This window comes from Myotis davidii, unplaced genomic scaffold (genome assembly GCF_000327345.1).
Source record: "Myotis davidii unplaced genomic scaffold, ASM32734v1 scaffold135, whole genome shotgun sequence".
Taxonomy (NCBI): Eukaryota; Metazoa; Chordata; class Mammalia; order Chiroptera; family Vespertilionidae; genus Myotis; species Myotis davidii.
The window spans coordinates 13,295,101-13,314,652 of record NW_006289813.1 but is presented as its reverse complement, the minus strand read 5'-3'; the positions used below and the strand labels follow the sequence as shown (position 1 = coordinate 13,314,652).

Genomic DNA, 19,552 nt, shown 5'->3' with positions numbered 1-19,552 from the left:
TATGAGAGAAAGAGGAAGAGATAGAGAGAAAGATGGATGTGACAGAGAAACATCGATCAGCTGCCTCCCGCACACACCCTGACAGAGGGGATTGAACCCACCACCTGGCTATGTGTCCTGACCAGGAATTGAACCTACCACCTTTAGGTGTATGGGACAATACTCCCACCAACTGAGCAACTGAGCCACACCAGCCTAGGCGCATGTCTTATTTTTAAAAAATTCAAAACAGATTTAGCTTGAAAATATGTGCAGATAGAAAATTTACATATATGCTACTGACAGACAAACCTAGCTGGCAAAACTACTGGGTTATACTGCTGGGCCAGCTAAAATGATGCAGATTATATCTGACCTTTAGTTAGTCACATTTTTATTTTTCAATTCATGTTTTATGTGACTACTATGTTCTCAGCATTACAAGACATGCAGAAGAATTATATTACCGCTTCTATTTCAGGGATCTTAACTCCTTGCTGGGAAGTTCAGGCAAGTTATGAACCATCAATGGGCAAAGTACACCAGGCTATGTTTCAGGGAATTGTGAAATATGGACTCTCTTCTGTATTTCAGCAATTTTCTACTTACTGGAGTTCAGTGACAATTTGACATTGCTTTTCTTTGGGGCCTGGTTCTCATACCCTTGGGAAAATTTTCTGTAAATTCTTCTTCATTTTATGTCAGATGAACTTGATCCAACTCAATCCAATATTCTCTGCTGGCTTTCACAAATTGTTGACCCCAATCAAAGTGAGAAATGTATTTTAAATCATGATGCCAAACATACTACAGTCATAAAACTGATAGATAATTTTAATGAAACTGTTATAAATTTTACAATGTATGACGCCCTCTGATATCTCCTATTTGACTCAATTCTACTATACTTCCTTTTTAAAAAAAGCCACTGGTCATGACCCATTGAATTGAATATATGAGCCACTAATGGTCGTCCTGCTATAGGCTGAACACCACCTGAGAGTAGATCTTTCCTTTGAATAGGTCATGGATTTAAGGGTCACACTCTCCTTAAAGAAATTACTACTGGTTTTCTGACAGGGTCTGTAAAAATATGAGTTGGCTTCATAAGCACCTGTGAACACAGGTCATAGTTATTTGCTTGAATCATCCTAAAACCACATGCACCCTGTATTTTCAGCTTGAGTGGGTTAGAAGTCTGTTTTCCCAACCTCACTACTTTCTGGGCACTATTTTTAACTTCTAATATTAACACTGAAGTTTCATTAGGCAAAATATATTTTGATATCTGGTTTCCACAACAGCCTCAGCATTGTTACTTAGGATCAACTTAAAAAAACAAACAACAACAACAACAAAAAATGGTGCCCCTGGTTTTCTGTTCCTTTCCTTGTGAGTCAGCACAAACTCAAAATCAGACCATCTTCAAGGTTGGAAGCTCTTTAAAACATTTGGCCTTAGGATCCTAGATTTCTATGTATCAAATTGAAAATAAAATTAGGGAGATAGAAGGTAAAGATAAAATAATCTGTTTTGGTTCTGAAAATTGAATACATACTCAAATGTGTAACATTCACAATGAGAAGGATATCAAATTACTTTCAGTTCAAGGACAGTAGAAATTCACTGTCAAAAAAATAGAAGTAAATTATATTCTGTGTTCTTACAGGAAAGATACATCGTATCATTATTTACACAGGGGAAAGATCTAGATTTGCAATAATTTAGTTATAGTCTTACATCCAAAGTGGAAAATGTAAGGAAGGCTAGTATTCATTCAATAATTATTTATTGAGTACTCACTACATAGCAAACACTATCGTAAGCTCTGAGGAAGCAGGTGAGCAAGTCAAGCATGGCCCTCAAGCATAAAGACTTTTATTTTATCAGGCCAAGATGGCCAAAACACAACAAAATTAAATAAAGGAGATGAATGTTAAATAGTGTGAGTGCATGCAGAGAATTAAAAGAGGTGATATGATGGATGGTTTTATGTGGCTACTTCCAATGGATTGGTTGCCAAGAGCCTATCTGCAGATGGGACAATGTGACCAACAGCTGGGTGGCTATAAGGGGCAGTCCTTAATGACCAGAGGAGAGCATTGCCCAGCAAGAACAGGCCTTCGGAGGGGCTGGGAGAAAGCTGGTGATCCCGGAGTGTGGTGACAAGAGGCAGAGCAGTGCAAGATGAGATCAAGGAGGAGTCAGGGACAAAATTATGTTTGAATTTTATTTTAAATACTAGAGGCCTGGTGCATGAAAATTCGTGCAACAGTAGGCCTTCCTTCCCTCAGCTGCCAGCACTGGCTTCCCTTTGACACCCAGGACCTGGGCTGCTTCCCTCCTCTGGATGCCCACAGGCACCCGGGATCCAGGCCAGCTTCCCTCGGGCCCTGGCTTGGTCAGGAAGGATGTCCAGAAGATGTCTGGTCTAATTAGCATATTACCCTTTTATTATTATAGATTATGAAAAACCTTTATTGTATTTCAGGCAAATCTGGCCCAGGCTTTCAAAAGACCATTCTGAGTGTCAAGTGAATCGTGAACCACGGGGATGCAAGAGTGGCAGGAGAGAGACCAATGAGAAAGCTACTTTGGTAGCCAAAGGAGATACACGCGTGTCAGAGGTGATACACGAACTCATTATTTTGGTTTATTTTTCTTAGTTAAATGGCATTTAAATATACAAAATAAATATCAAAAATATAAGTCTTTGTTTTACTATGGTTGCAAATATCAAAAAATTTCTATATGTGACACGGCACCAGAGTTAAGTTAGGGTTTTTCAAAATGCTGACACGCCGAGCTCAAATGGTTCGCCATCACTGGACTACAGCGACAGTGGCAAGAGCTTTATTATGTGGTGATAATAGATAATGTAGCTGGTCGCAGGGTGAGGTAAAATTATGCCATATAAAATGTGATGTATGCAGCACATCCTTATATAAATGCACCAAGAATAAAGCAGAAAATGCACACAGGTAGAGAAATTTCACCTCTCACTCCTATATACACTTTCAAGATTCAAACCATTAAAATTTAGACATTTCAGTCTCTACACTGAAATTCTCAGAAACCACCACCATTCTCAGGATCCTTATTAAAATAGGGCATCATATATAATGTCATTTAAGGTAAGACTACTCCATGAAAGAGCCTTGGTTCCATAAAGAATGCAACTCACATTAGAATAGAGATTAAAATGCTATAATGAACCTGGAAATGCTAAGAGAAAAATAGCAAATAATAATACCCAAGAAAGGTTTTTGGAAAGTCAAGAAAAAGAGGAGAGAGACAGCAATCATTTTAAAAATGTATCCAAATGCTCTGACCATACCTCTCCACAACCGATACACAGCAAATAAATCTGTCTTCTACAACTCAGGATGCAACTGTGTGTAAAAGGCCCCAAGAGATCATCTACCCCTCAAAAATATTCAGGGACTGAATTGAATTGGACTGAATTTTACATTTAAAAAATCTTGATCTCATCTTACCTTACTAAGAGCTTTGTTGGCTATTTCAACTCCGTACTAACCACAAAATTTGACACATTAAAATACTAAATAATTTCAAAAGTGCCTTAGAGTATGTATCTGCCATCTACTTCACTCTATGGATTTATCCTCTGGAATTTATGTTTGTGAACACTTTTTGTTATTCAATGTGTTGAGATATACCTTCTTGTTAAAAATTAAAATACATTCAGAATTAAATTTTTGCAGTTGGACGATTTAAAGTAACTTTAGGTTACTTTAGAGACCATTACTTCGGTTATATTTAAGTTTCATTACTGAGTTAAATAAATCATTTCAATTCCCTCCTCTTCTAGACTCACAATTTTATCATCTGAAACTGCTCTTCCTCAAGGCATATACTTCATTTTGCCCTTACTTTGGCTGGCTGCCTTTTACTTTCATAGTAGCAGGAATTAATTTTAATCAGAATTTCTCCTCTATAGGTTTCCATAACATCAACATTGTAGGAATGTAGCTTTTTATTCAAAAAAATGTAGTTAAGGTTCCTTAGGCCATAATGTACATAATTTCCTTAAAATAGGCTTTTATAAAAGGCAAAATATTGTGTCTTTTTTTCCAGAACTCACTTGATCGAATTGTACAAATACTTTCAGGTCTAACACCATTGATATAACCACATATTTCTTTACAGCTTTAGCCTGAGTTGTTGCTCTTAGCTGGTTCCTATAATGAATATCAAAACTGTTGAAGAAAATCTCCCTGTAACACCAAGAGCAATGTCTGCTTTTTCTCAATTCTGCTGCAATTATCTCAATCAGTGTCTCGGGAATTAAGCACACTAGTAGCAGTTCTCTATCCTTGTCATTATTCTTGGGGAAAAAATTTCCCCACCTGTTCTTTATGATTGAATCTTCAAAAGGTAAAATTAAATAAGACACGGATGATCTTATATGTACAATTTAAATTAAAGGGGATTAGAGACCTAAATTATCCAATTAAGTGCTTAATTATTCACTTTCAACTAAGGATGTGGCAAAAGAAGAAGGAGAGGGAAAGGGTAAACTCCTATAAATAAAACACAGTTTTTAATAGCTTGGAAGAATAGTTTCAAAAATAAATCCAAAATTTGTAATTATGTCTATACCTTGCCAGGAGTATAATCCCAAACAAAAATTTTGGAAAAGGGGTTTCCTAGCTGTCCCATGGCCCTTCTCTCCTACTTCATGGTAAACAGAACCTTATCATCTTTGCATAGCTGGCCAGGGGAAGGCAACAAACAACTGAATAAAATAAAACAAACAAAATGGATAAACTTTAAACTTTTGGGGTGCTATAGTTTTCAAAGTTAGAATGCATTATGAAGATTTAGTAGGGTTTTTTGTTTTTGTTTTAATTAAAGAAAAGTATTTGCTTCTGCTGTCTAAGGAAAGTTAATTAATTCCTATCAGGGAGTAGTCACTCACTTGAATTCCCCTTATAGATGGTGAAGGAGGAAAAATTGCTAAGAGCCAGAGCAGACAGGCTATTGTCAAGCAGAGGGTATGAGCAAGTTTTCCATAAACAGGACTAAGCATGAAAGGACACAGAATGCTCTTTTTAATAAAGCGGAAGAGATTTGGGGGGGTTGAGGCAGTGTTTCTTGGGGCCAGGAGACAGGAGAGAGATTGGGTGAGAGACAAATATCTTCAGGGACTGGAGACTTCAGAGGAAACTTACCCTCTAGAGCAGCGGTTCTCAACCTGTGGGTCGCGACCCCTTTGGGAGTCAAATGACCTTTCACAGGGGTCGCCTAAGACCATCGGAAAACACATATATAATTACATATTGTTTTTGTGATTAATCACTATGCTTTAATTATGTTCAATTTGTAACAATGAAATTGGGGGTCACCACAACATGAGGAACTGTATTAAAAGGTCACTGCATTAGGAAGGTTGAGAACCACTGCTCTAGAGAAAATATGAATTGTATAATAATTTAAGCTGTTTGTGTTACAATGCCTCCACAGTTCACTATATATGTGAACTTGTTTACCGGGATATGTGGGGAGGGAATCAAGGAAAATAAACCTTATCACATCAGGACACCAAGGCATACAAGAGGACAGCACCCTGGAAATAGTGAAATGACTCATGAAACTGATGGTTGCCATTGACCAGTTGAAGCCAGAGATGACAAAAAAAACATCAGCCACTCCTCAGATTCTCCAGAGATCTGAAAAGGATACTAGCATCCAAGGACATATGGCTTGGAGTTAATCAAGCCAATTCCACTTGAGTCTATATTTTAGAAGGGAAGGAGGAAGGGAGATCTCACTAAAATTTGGATTATATTTGTCTCTACCTTTTTTACTAGAAGATAATGTTAGTCCCCTTTACAAAATATGACCTTTGGGCACAACCATCTCATGAATCCCTCATCTAGCATCGGCCCAGAAGTTGAGCAACCTGATCTTCGCTAGTGGGTCTCCCTTTATAAAGGACTATTTGGGCAGATATCATAATTATGATTTTTAAATTGTTTTCCATATGCTATTAATGCATACCTATTTCCACAAACTCACTAGTTTCATAAAAAATAATCTGTTTCTCCCATTCGAATTTTCTCCTTTTTCAGTAAGTACTGCGTTGAGTTTTAAAAGTAGGTTAAATACAAAGTTAGCCTTTTCATTCAGCCTGTCGTTTCAATAACAGAGTTGGAATGACAATGGTGCATTTCTGCTGAGCTACATTCCTTCCCACTTGGCCCCACAATTTCACACACTACAGATGAACAAGCCCTTTAACAGGCAATCAAAACAGCAGCGTTTTTTGGTTTGGAGTTTTTTGTTGTTGTTTTCTGTTTTGGTTCGGTTTTGGGGGAAGCAAGGGGATACTCCTATTTCTACTTTCTGTGTTACATCTATGTCTGAGAGAATCCCTGGTCATTCAGCTCTTTCAGCTTTTACTCCAAGTCCTTCTTTCTCACACGCCCACCCAAGCTCCTTACACACACTCTTCACCGGATAAGGAACCCACGGGAAGGAGTCCACAGGGGTCTAGACGGGAAAACAAATCATCAATAAAGAGCAAGGCTCCATGCTGGACTCAAATTCCCTACTTCCTTCTGAAGATTAAATCTTTGTGATTTGGTCAAGCTCGGCTGCCTCCCTTCTTCTTTCCTCAGAAGGCATTTTCTCCCCCGGAAACTTCCTCTGTCCTTCATGCAATGAGTAGGCAGTGCCCGACAGGGTGACAGCTATGCCCACACATGTCTACATCCAAGGTGTTCAACTCAAGCAAAGCCCTAGCTGTAACAGTGTATATAGTACTGTCATCAGGCAGATCATCAAAACCATTAGCTCCAACCCTTTCTAACTTGGAAAAATTGGGTAATAGACCAACTCTTTGCTCACCAAACTCTTTATCAACTCCAATTCTTTTTAAACAATTACTGTTCAAATATTTAATTCTATTTAAAAACAAATATTAAACTAGAAAACTCCCAAGTGAACATAGTCAATGGAAACTATGGAATATACTCAGAAAAACAACTATTCAGATGATCTTGCAGGTAAGTGCCTTTATAAGAGCTGATACTTATTATGCAACTTTAGGGGGGAAAAATACAATAAAAACCAATTATGAGATACCTTCCTATATTACTAATTCAATTATACTGTGGGACAAAATTGGATTTCTGAGTTAAAATGAAATATACTTTATTTCTCCTTCAATAATATAGAAAGTATATCAAGTTATTTTCCTTGGTAAAAGTGACTTAATGGTGATGGATCACAGATGACTACCTTAAAATTAATTCCTGATATATTGCATTATTTTTAAATATGTGAAATAACAGCAAAATCCTATTTTTGTATTGAAAAACTCATACTTTCTATTACTCTATTAATGTGCAGAGCAAGAGCAGTACATGTATTATAATTACATCTTTTTCTCCCTCGATTCAGCAGAGGATATGCTAAATTTTAGAAGCTCAAACAGAAAAGCCTTTGAATAGGTTTAGAGCTGCAAAGATAAAATGCAGAGGTGAATATACAAAGAGGTAATGCTCAGGGTCGTTGCTGGGTTTTGTCTCCCGGGAGTCACTTCCGATGGCACCAGAAAGATTTGTAGAAAGCCACTGTACATTGCACACAACAGCAGGGTGGCTGCCTATGATCATGGAATCTTGGAGACAGGGTGCTTCCAAGGTTCAAAGAAATCAGAAAGAGTACTGTACAATAGCTTCTTCTCCAAAAAAGAATGCTCTGCTATATATAAATGTGGACCGAAGAGATAAAATGGCATCTTAGCAATTGTATGAAACTGGAAAGTATTTAGTAAACTGAGCCCGGGTTCTTTCCAGGGTCAGCTAATGTGACTCCAAAAAGCCATTCTGCTCAGCTAAACATGCATGAATAAGTTATATTTTGTGTAAATGTACTTCACAGCATGATTAGAGTTCTTTCAAGGAGACACTTTATTGAATAGGTTTTTCAACTTCACATGCTCACATTCTTGAAAAACTAATGGATCCTTCATTAAAGAGATCACAGCTTTTCAGGTGTCATGCTTGAAGACACACAATGAATTGGTCATTAAGGGAATTCAGCCGCGCAGAAAGGACAGGGGAACAACTAGCCGACTCTTCTAATGACTCAAACATTGTTGGCAGGGATGCTTTCCCTTACAGGCTGGTTTATAGTTGCAGAACAAGCATTAATTTTTTCAGGCATAACAACCAGGTGAAAGACAACCACCTCTGGAGCAAGTACCCACCTTCTGGAAAAACATTTCATGTACTGGTGTTATTCATCAAAATAGATCTATTCACACATTGTTTCTGTCCCGTCCTATTTCTTCTGGCCATAAAATGTTATACATCATAGACATAAGTTGAAGTAATCATACTTAGGTAACTAATTACTTTTACATTATATCATATATGCATTCAAAAGAGAAAACCTTTAAGATCATTACAATATTTTGAAATAAAGATGCATTTGCCTTTAAAGACAAGTATCACGTGATTTCACTTATTTGTGGAATCTAATGAACAAAATGAATTGACCAGCAAAGTAAGACCCAAAGCAGGGAGGCATGGAATAGACACATACTGCTTTGTGGGGATGAGGGGATGAGAAGAAATAAACCAAAGAATGTATATACTTATATGCATAGCCCATGGACATGAGCAATAGGATGGTGAAGACCTGAAGGGGAGGCGCGGGTAGGAGCTGGGAGAAGGGGAATAAAAGTGGGGAGAGGAATGGGAGACATCTGTAATCCTATCAACAATAAAATATATATTAAAAATAAAAAAGATGTATTTTGTGCTTTCTTAATTGCTTCAAGTGGATTTATTTGCCTTAGGCTGAGTCAGTTTTGATTTTCTTACTAGAAATGAAAGACACCTGACTTGCCTATTGTGTCTAGTTAGTCAGGCCTTACCCTGAAACTCTTAAGAAATGCAATCTCTATTTCTTCATCTGAGATTATATAAATATTTGAACTGAAGATTACTCTGAGTCTGGATGAATGGTAGGCAAGAATTAGGGAGGAAACCCAGTCTATGGCAGTAATTTCAAAATCCCCTTCTCTGCCCCTTTGCCACTGGCCTAGGGGAAAAGATTCTGGTAGAGGCTATTCTTTCAATGATAAACTGACAATCTGCTAAGCCTGTGGAAACACACTCTTGTAACTTCCCTATTAATTTTGAGATTTTTTTTTCACCTTGTGGTGCTTCAAGGCCAAATGAGCTTTCAAGGAGGTCATAGGAACATAAGAACATAAGAAATGCCATAATAGGTCAAGTTAATGAGCCAGTTAGTCTGATATGCTTTTTCTGAGAGTGGCAACAAGGTACATTTTGTGCATGTTGTCAATTCCAAAACATCTGAGGCCATGAGCAAGTGTGTTTCTTAGACCGGGTATCTATTTCAAATGTCCATGGTTTCCTTTATTGATATACAATGAATCTTCACCCATAAATTCATTTAAACCGATATGATATTTTAATCATGTACTACTTTTCATATAATGAGCTCTATAAATCTGTTTCCTTTCATTTGACCTAATCTACCTGCTTCACATTTCTAAAGGTTTCCTGTTGAAATATGCTTAGAATTGGTAGACCAGTAACTGTGACTCTGCCTAAGTGAGGTCTCCATACTGTGTTGATTAAATGTTCAAATCCTTCCCAAACAGGTGGTTACCAATTATCCATCTACAACTCCTAGGATTTTTTGTCAGCATTATATTGCCCAGGGTTAATGCATTCCTTCTTATGGTCTACTTAAATAATTCCTGTTGGTTAGCCTACTTCCTTCCATTTTCCAGGAAAAGAAAAGTATCTGGATTCTCTCACACAAAAAAAAGTAAATAAATGAATAAGTATTGCTTCTCAGGGCTTAACAACAGGAACCTACACTCCAAGGAAGCAGGATATGCAGCCGACATGGGTCCATGAGCAGCTGGGCTTGTGAAGATATATTTTTAATTGACGACAACAACAACAAAATAGGAATCCAAAAACTCATTGAAAAATAATAATAAAGAACAAAACTTCCTGTTTGTAATCTGTAGCTGCTAGTTTTCTATTGGCAAAGCTATCTGTGAGATATGAAATTGACTGCCACCATGCAACCCTGACAGCAGGGCTGAGCATGCTACAGGGTATGGATAGGATCTGTTCTTTCTTGGGACCACCTAAGGTCACTACCAGGGTAATATCTTCTTTTCACTAAGATTTTGTTTTCTTCTAAACTCACACAACACATGCACTTATTTAGTGAGTAATTAAAAAGAAAAAGGCAGACCAAATACACCCAAATCCTACCTTCATTTCTCAACCTGCCAAGTAATCCAATAAATTATTTACTTTAGGATTACTTGTGTTAAACAGCATTCTCTGCATACTGTATGAGATGTCTTTGATTTCAAGCTTGTTTTAAATAAATAGTTCTATCAAAATAGAATGGCCTTAACTTTCAGCCCTGGGAATAAACAAATAGTCTCAATCAATGACACTGGGACCACCATTTAACATTTTTCAAGAGGCTAAGAAAAGAAATATTTTCATGCCTACAACATTAAGTCAGAAATAGCCTTTGGCATGTATTTAACTTGGTCTTTTCAAAGGTTGTGGGAAAATATGGAGAAAAAAAATATAAGCAAAATTAGCAAGGCTACCATGACAACAACCCAGTACTCAGAGGCAGAGCATAAACTCCAGAAATCTCAGAGGGAATGAAAGAAGGGTCCCTAGGACAGGCCATTAGGGAAGAAGCATCAAGCATAAAGAGAATTATTGCTAAATGGACAGATACTGGAACAGATATTTATTGTAATGGATTTCCTGTGGTGTGAAATCTTATCAAAAGGACACTGTTACTAAGAAGAAGCCATTTGCTTGAAATTATGTGTTTTTTACTATATTGAACTCAGTGTGGAAATATATGTCCCACATTTTTATTTCTGTGGGCTGTCATTTGCTTTTGTTTAATGGGCACGAGAAGCTGCATATTTGGAAGTAAGAAAAGAATATATGGAGACGTTTTTTAAATGAGTTTGCCAAAGTGGCTGAGTCAGGACTCAGGAGTGGACATCGAGACTCCCAGTGCTCTATCACAGCATGATTTTTTATCTATTTAAATTTGAAGCTTTAGTTACTTACATTATTTCATTCAACCAAGAAATATTTACAGGCAATTACTGTATACTGGTCTTCTACTGTTTGGAATACAGGATTGAGCAGGAAAGAACTCATACATTATCTACAGGAGCATGGGATCAAGAAAAGAGAAATCACCGTAATCGGTTTGGCTCAGTGGATAGAGCGTCTGCCTGCAGACTGAAAGGTCTCAGGTTCAATTCCGGCAGATAAACACATTAGGTCAAATCAACAGTGATCCCAGAGCAGCCTTTGCTCACTTATGACCCTCAACAAACTCACTGAAAACACTCCTGCATTCTTTGCCCAAACAGACCTCGGGAACATAGTTAGACCTTCTGCAGCAGCAGCTACTTTTCTTCACTTGGTTTTCTGAACCATCATTGTCTCCCCCATTAAATTTTTCAGTGTGGGGTTGCACATCTGGATTTGTTAAGACACCCATTGTGCTCTCCATGTGGTCTCTTTGAAGGTCTTCTCACACACCTGAGATGAGAGGAAGCAGAGGAAGGAAAAAGGCTTGTCTCACATGGGCTGCTCTCTTCAAAGAAATCTCCAAACTCTGCTTTTTAATCTGACCTTTTTATATTCATAATGTGAGTGCAGAATGTAAAAGTCATGCAACCACTTTTTCTAAAACTCCTTTGGAAATTCTGCACAGGGTTTAGCACCTACTCTGAAATTCAGCATCTATTTTATTGCGGGGCTCAGTTGAAATTGCAAATTTCAATATTATTGCAGTTTTTAAAAAAAATATATAGAACAATATAAAAGAAGCTCACAGGTGAATAATCAAGAAGGAAAATAATACAAAATGATCCAAGAAAGAAAGGAGTAATTCCTGGAGTAGGAGAAGAGATGGAATCAAGAGTTCTGGAGGAGGGATGTGATGATGTGTAAGTCCAGTATGACAGCAAGCAATGTTCCCAGTGGAAATTTATAAAAATTTAAATATGTAATTTTATCTCATTTTTTATAATTATGAAGCAAATACTGATGTATGTCCATGAACACAGGTTATAAGTAATATTTTACCATCTATGACAACAACACTAGAATAGCAAAAGTTTCTAAATTAAAAAAAAATAGTATAAGCATTTAATATTTTAGAACAACTTTATTATGCTTCCTTTTATTGATAAATATTTAAAAGCTTCAAAAATTCTACCAAGCTATATCAGAAAAACAAAACTGATATAGAACAATTCTTTACCTGAAATTTTAAAATAAAAAATAAAAACTCTGAAAAACTGCAGGATTTTCATATTTTTGGTAAAAAAAAAAGATCAAAATGAACTGAAGACAGGTCATTGATGGTCATTCATATGTCTGTAGGGAATATAACCTGTTTGATCATGGTGTCTGCCTGAGCCCTTGCTGAAAGTACTACATAATGTATAGTATGTGGACAATATATCTTTCTAAAATTGAGGGGGGGGGAGGAATCTGAATTCTTAAGTATTTTGGCCTCAAGAGTTTTTGGATGGGAGATTGTAAACCTTTAGTACAGAGTAACATGTAATATTTTTGTGAATTTAAGACAATATAAGCATTTAAGGAAATCCAGATTTATGGAATTCAGTATAAAACAGAGACCCTGCCTTGGAGAAATAGCACAAAGATATTTTTGTGACCTTGTCTTACCTATAAACCAATAGCATGCAAAGACTCCAAGGACTGAATTAGACCAAAATATAGTCCACTCGTTCCAAGAAAGCTGAGCTTTTCTGCTAGCGTCCCTATTTCATCTGGCTTACAACATTAAGCATGTTAATAACCAGGGCTCTTTTGGAAGTCATTTGACCAAGCCAGCCTTCAGATCCCTGGTGTTCAATCAAAACTCCATAGTAAACTTATTGCAGTAATTCGGAATATGCATTACAAATAAAAAGGAAATCAACATTTAATCTATCTCTAAAAGTCATATCTTAAAATCGTTGGGGGGGAAAGATAAATTTTACAGTGCATAAGCTTATCTTCATGGGATTTTTGGCACACCATCAAAATACCTTTTAATATCTCAAATCTGTTTTAATCTTTGAAAAGTTCTACACTTGACCAAAAAGGTTTTCAAAAGCAATGGTGCCGAAACTTGTTGTGTGGTCAACCATTGTGTTTGGAGTCCTGCATCACTCACTGGGTTATAGCCTAAGAAAAACAATGCATTCTACACCCTGAGAATCATGACTGCACAAATGTCTGCTATCTTGTGTGATAAATCTGACTCACAATTAAAGAGAGTAAACACAGACATGTGTAAATACTAGATAATATTTTTCAACCTGAAATGCTCAAACAAAAATCTTTGAAAACCTTTTAAAGACAAATAACCTATTAAAGGAGCTGAAAAAATGTACACATTGCAACTCAGCGCTGCTTTATTGATTCCTTTGGAAGGTTGATGGTGGTAAACAGGATTAAGAAATGTTCAATAATAGCCCTAGCCAGTTTTGCTCAGTGGTTAGAGTGTCACTCTGTAGACTGAAGAGTCTCAGGTTTGATTTCTAGTCCAGGGCACATACCTGGGTTGCAGGTTCAATCCCCTGGGCCCAGGCCCTAATGAGGGAGGGCCTGTGGAGGAGGTAACCAATCAATGTGTTTCTCTCACATTAATGTTTGTCTCTCCGCCTTCCTTCCACTCTCTCTAAAAATTAATGAAACAAATACCTTCGGGTAAGAATTTTTTTAAGTTCAATAATAAAAATGCAGTACTTTTGCTTAGAAATTGATATAATTTCTAAATTTTGTTAGAACTCATGTCAAAGCATCAAGCTTAATAGATGGCTATAACACAAGTGCTAATTATATTCCCATAAAACAGGGTCAAGAGAGAGAGCTCTCAGTGAAAATATTCCCGTGATGCCTATATCTTTACAGTGTCCAAAAATATTATTATAAGGTGGTTGATATTCATTTATGCTTGTCAACTTTCTTGTCTGCATGAATTTCTAGAATTATCATTATAAAGAAAAAGGAGAAGATGGAAGAGAAAGAGAAGAGATCATTATGAAGAAAGTAAATTGCCCATAAACCTCTCCCACTCACATGCCCTAATCACCAATGTAAACACTAATGACTGCTTTACCCCAAGATGCTGGGATTTTTTTTTCTGTTTGTTTCCCTCATCTCACATTCTATTTTTCTTAGCTGTGTTGTAGTTTACTCTAAAATGTAAACTTTTAGATTCTATACCTTCCTGAGCATAAGCATTTCATCCTGTTCTTTGAATTTCTGGTATTCAGAATAAAAGTAAATACCCAAAGAGGCTTAGGAAGTGATTTCTTAAATATCCTTACTGAATTTGGTTAAACAAAAACTAAGAATTCATTAAATGAGAGGATGTATAATTGGCATTGAGTTTTAGACTTTCAAACTCAATCACTTTTTTAAAAGTCTCTTCAATAAATGGTGATGGGAAATTGGACAGGTTCAGGAAAAAAAAAATGAAATGATGACCAATTTATACCTTACACAACAATAAACTTGAAATGGACAAAAGACTTACATATAAGTCATGAAACTATGAAAATCCTAGAAGAAAACGTAGGCAGCAAAATTTCAGAAATCTCTCATACCAATATGATTGCTGATACATCTCATAGGACAAGGGAAACTAAGAAGAAAATAAACAAATGGGACTACATCAAAATATCAAGCTTTTGCTCAGCAAAAGAAACCATCAACAAAATGAAAAAAAAAGCCCACTGCATGGGAGAACGTATTTGCCAATGATACATCTGATAAGGGGTTAATTTCCAAAATATGTAAGGAACTCATACAACTTAACAAAAGACAAGCAATCCAATTAAAAAATGAGCAAAGGACCTAAATAGACACTTCTCCAAAGTGGACATCCAGAAGGCCAAGAGATATATGAAGGGCAGCATAATTTACAATAGCTAAGATCTAGAAACAGCCCAAATGCCCATCAGATGAGTGGCTAAAAAGGCCGTGGTACATTTGCCTGTCTCTCAGGTTTAGTATTTTACAGTATTATTCCAAAATGTAACACTACACAGCTGTGAAAAAGAAAGATCTCTTACACTTTGAGACAGCATGGAGGGACTTGGAGAGTATTATGCTAAGCAAAATAAACCAATCAAAGGTAAATATCACATGATCCCATTCATACATAGAATCTAATGAACAAAATAAACTGAAGAACAAAATAGATCCAGAGACACAGAAGCATGGAGTAGACTGTCAAATCTCAGAGGGAAGGTGGGGGTCAGTGGGTAGGTGGGGAAGATTAATCAGGGAACTTATATACATACTAGAGGCCTGGTGCACAAAATCCATGCACCAGTGGGGCCCTGCCTTCCAGCCCACCAATATTCATGTATTTTTGTATATGTGTGTATGTATGCATACTGTGTGTGTTTTTGTTAACCCTCACCTGAGGGCATTTTTCACTGTTTTTTAGAGTAGGAGGGAAGGTGAGAGACAGAGAGAGAAACATGGATTGGGAAAGACACATCAATTGGTTACCTCCTGCACATTCCCTGACTAGTTCGGGCCAAAACAGCACCACCAACAGCACCACCGACAGGGCTGACTGCTGGTGGCCCCTGGGCTCAGGCGTTGAGCGTATGGCGATTTTCTTTCTGCTTCCACTTCTGTAGAGGTCCCGCTTGTAGGAGCTGCTGATGTAGCGACCACTTTCTGTCTTGATCTTCTTGTCCTTCTGTTCTGACTGTTCCACAAACCGCTTCTTCTTCCAGTCTCACTTGAGCGGACATAGGAATCCTGGTCCAGTGCCAGCCCCTGGTCAGGTTCTGGGCCTTGTCCCCTATCAGGTCCAGGACAGCACCAGTCACCTGCTGCTCAAAGGCACCCCTGTCCCCACCAGCACCCAGGTCCCGTTCACTGTCAAAGTCCTTGGACCGATAGCGGACATAGGAATCCTGGTCCAGCGGCCAGACCTTCTCCTTCCACCTCTTGGCTCCCCACTCAGGTCCTGGCTGCTGAAACAGTCAGGCCCATGACCTCTGTGAAGATGTCCTCCACACTCTCTCCGACCACCCACCTCCTCCTCCTTCTCTTTCCCAGGCTGCTCTGCCTATGGTGACGGGCAGCCCAGGTATGGGCCAGCCAGGCCCTCCTGCCACTCCTACCAGAAGCCCGCAACACCTGGCTGCTCACCTGGCCACAACACCTGCTGGAGGCATTGATCTCAAAGATGGTCGCCCGCAAGAGGTACTGCTTAATGCTGTCCACCAGCCTCAGCAGCTGCAGCTCCTCCTCCTTGAAGCTCAAATTGAAAAGGGGGTGCAGGCCCAGCCCACAAGGTCCAGCTCCTTGACCCACTTGATGGACTCTGGCGAGCGCATGTACTACTGCTGGGTGTTGTCCCCCACGCAACCCAGGCCCGCAGCTCCAGAGATGCCTTCAGGGTGCTCCACAAGCCACAGTCCTCGTCATCCACCATGCTCTGTGGCACCCGGCCTAGCATGCCATCCACGCTGACCACATCTGAGGGCTCCTCGTGGGGGGAGCGAGGGTAAGGGCACGGCCCAGGAAAGATGCAGGCCCAGCAGGTAGGGGACCTCATCTGGGGCCGCCAAGGAGTAGACCGTGCTACTTGGGCCAGCCTGGGCCACACGACCCACACGGTGCAGGAAGAGCTTGCCCTTGGTGGGGAAGCTGAAGTTGATGACATTGTCCAGCAGCAGGATGTCCAGGCCCCAGGCAGCCAGGTCAGTCATGATGAGGGTGGAGCACTTGACATGGGTGAACTTGGCCAGGTTGATCTTGCAGGTTGTCTGGTCCAGGGAGCTGCAGATGTGAGTGCAGCTCACCCGCTGGAGCGGCCTCAGCTTGGAGACCATGCGGCTGGGAGAAGGCAGATACTCAAAGCCTGAGCCTGAGGTGTGGGGTATACCAGGGGGGCCTCCGGCCAGGGGGAGAGGCTTATGGGGCAGATCTGGTGGTTGGCTGCCGCAGTGCTTGTGATAGAGTGTTTCCCCTGTTCGGTAAATTTGCATATTAGACCTTTATTATCTAGGACTTGAGGCCCAGTGCATGAATTCAGTGAGGTCCCTCAGCCTGGCTTGTGAGATTGGGCCAAAACCAGCTATCCAACATCCCCCAAGGGGGTCCCAGATTGTGAGAGGGTGCGGGCCAGGCTGAGGGACCCCAAAGATGCATGATCAGGACCAGGGATGCGGGAGGTTGGCCAGCTGGGGAGGGACCACAGGAGGGCTCCAGGGCATGACTGGCATGTCTCGCTCAGTCCGAATGGCCCGGATCCCAGCAGCAAGCTCACCTACTGGTTGGAGCATCTGCCCATGGTGGTCAATGCACATCATAGCAAGCGGTTGAGTGGCCTTAGCATATCATTAGCATATTATGCTTTGATTGGTTGAACGAATGGACACTTAGCATATTAGGCTTTTATTATATAGGATAGGATATGCATAACCCCATGGACACAGACAATAGGGTGGTGAAGACCTGGGAGGGGCAGGTGCAGGGTGAAGAGGGTCAATGGGGAAAAGGGGGGTTAACATCTATAATATTTTCAACAATAAAGGTAAATTTTAAAAATTAAAATTAAAAAGGAATAAAATGGACAAATATACTAGAGTAACATGAAGACCAGCAGAAGCTACTATTCAGAGATTTATTTTTTCTAGAAGATAAAAGTTGCTTTTCTAGCTTCCCTTCCACTGCCTTAACAAAATAATAATATGATTTAAGAACATATATCCTTCAACTCAACTGTAGAAATTTCTGTTTTCATAAATCTGATGTTAGATGGAGCAGCCCAAGTTTACACTGGATATAATAAAGGATGGTGCCTCTGAGGTCAGAGCTATGTTTAGTTTAATTTCCCAACATTTTAAGTGGGACATGCTACTTCAATCAAACTCACTAATTTTGCTTTCTGCTATACAGTCCTTCTTTCATAACTAGTAATATTTTTGAAATAAAAGAGGCAGAACCAATGGAAATAATAAAAATATTTCTTCCATGGTGATGCCCTTTTCTAGTTAACATGACTGAAAAGAAACTTGGAGCTGTTAGGAGGTACTACACTGTTTTCCAATTCCCAGGGAATGGTAAGCAACCTTTCTCATATCCTTTTTCTGACTATAATGCCTTCCGATTCTATTTAGGAGTACGTCTAATTCATTTTTCCAGATTAGCAAGACTTGCTCTGAGTCATTTCCTATTTCCTCTCTTGCTGTGAGCAGAGACACATCGTTGTAGAAACCCATTGGCCCCAGTGATCATTTCCTTAGACAAAGAGTGCACAGGTCCAGCTCTGTGCAGCTCAAACAGAGGATGTCTGCTCCTGCCAGGAACAAGCCTTAGTAGGGTGAGCATAAACATACAGGGGAGATAATTCACTAACAAAAGAGAACACCTCCCAAGCTTCAAAGTCCCTAAAAATCAAATGCAGTATTATGAGACAGTCCTATTAGAAACTTTTAAAAATACTTTTTGATGATACTTGATAAAATAGAAGCCCAGTCTAGCTCTCTTTGTCTACTGTTTAAAAATCTTTATTGTTGAAAAAAGTCTGTCCTTTACTAAGAAATAATATAGAGTATATCCATTTCTTGACTTCCCTACTCATTATACCTCCATTGAAGGCATTACATTCCACTTGGCATATGGGTCACTTTAATGCTAAAGTTTTGCTCATAAGAAAGTGTACACCCACATTCCATCTTTTTAAATGCATACTAAATAGAAATTATTTTATTTTGGCTTATATTTCCCAAATCATTTAATGAAACCTACCTACAACCCAGGGTTATGTTAATCCCTTACCAAAAACACTCTCTTCATTGTAGCCATAACAGTGTTGTGGTTTCCAATTTTCTTTTTCTTTTTTTAATTTTTGAAATCTCTCACTGAATTGACTGACACCGATGGGGAAAATATGAATACACCAAGCGATTATTAAACATACTTAAAATGATGTGATTTTTGTTTTGTTGTTATGAAAATCTTTAATGTGCACTCAAGTTCAGAAATGTAAAACTAAACAGGGGGGGACAAAAGTAGGTTTACAGTTGTTCATATGGAAAATAACACAGTAATAAATAATAATACAAGAATAAACTCTGTGTTTCCCGCACTCACAACTGTAAACCTACTTTTGCCCCACCCTATATGTATTTTCAACAGAAATCTGAAGAGCACACATGGGAGGGAAGCTGTCTCTCAGGTTTGGTATTCTACAGTATCATTCCATCACAGACAATGGAAGCAACAGACATTGATCATCTTAAACTTCACACATACGAATAAAGCAAACCATTAACCCAGTGATTTTCAACTGGGGCACCTCAAGAATTTTTAAAACATGCAATAGTTATATACTCAGGAGCACTGACCTCTTTTCCCTTAGCTTGTCAAAAAAAATAAAATAAAAAATTACAACAGCCAACACAATAGCTGTCCCATGTGAATGAATCAAACTTATACCT

General features: G+C 38.8%; 1 pseudogene; it reads right to left on the bottom strand.

The window, feature by feature from the left end:
• The window catches only part of LOC102764442, a 38,249-nt pseudogene extending 21,154 nt beyond the window's left edge, over positions 1 to 17,095 (bottom strand).
• Positions 17,096 to 19,552: the final 2,457 nt, after the last annotated feature.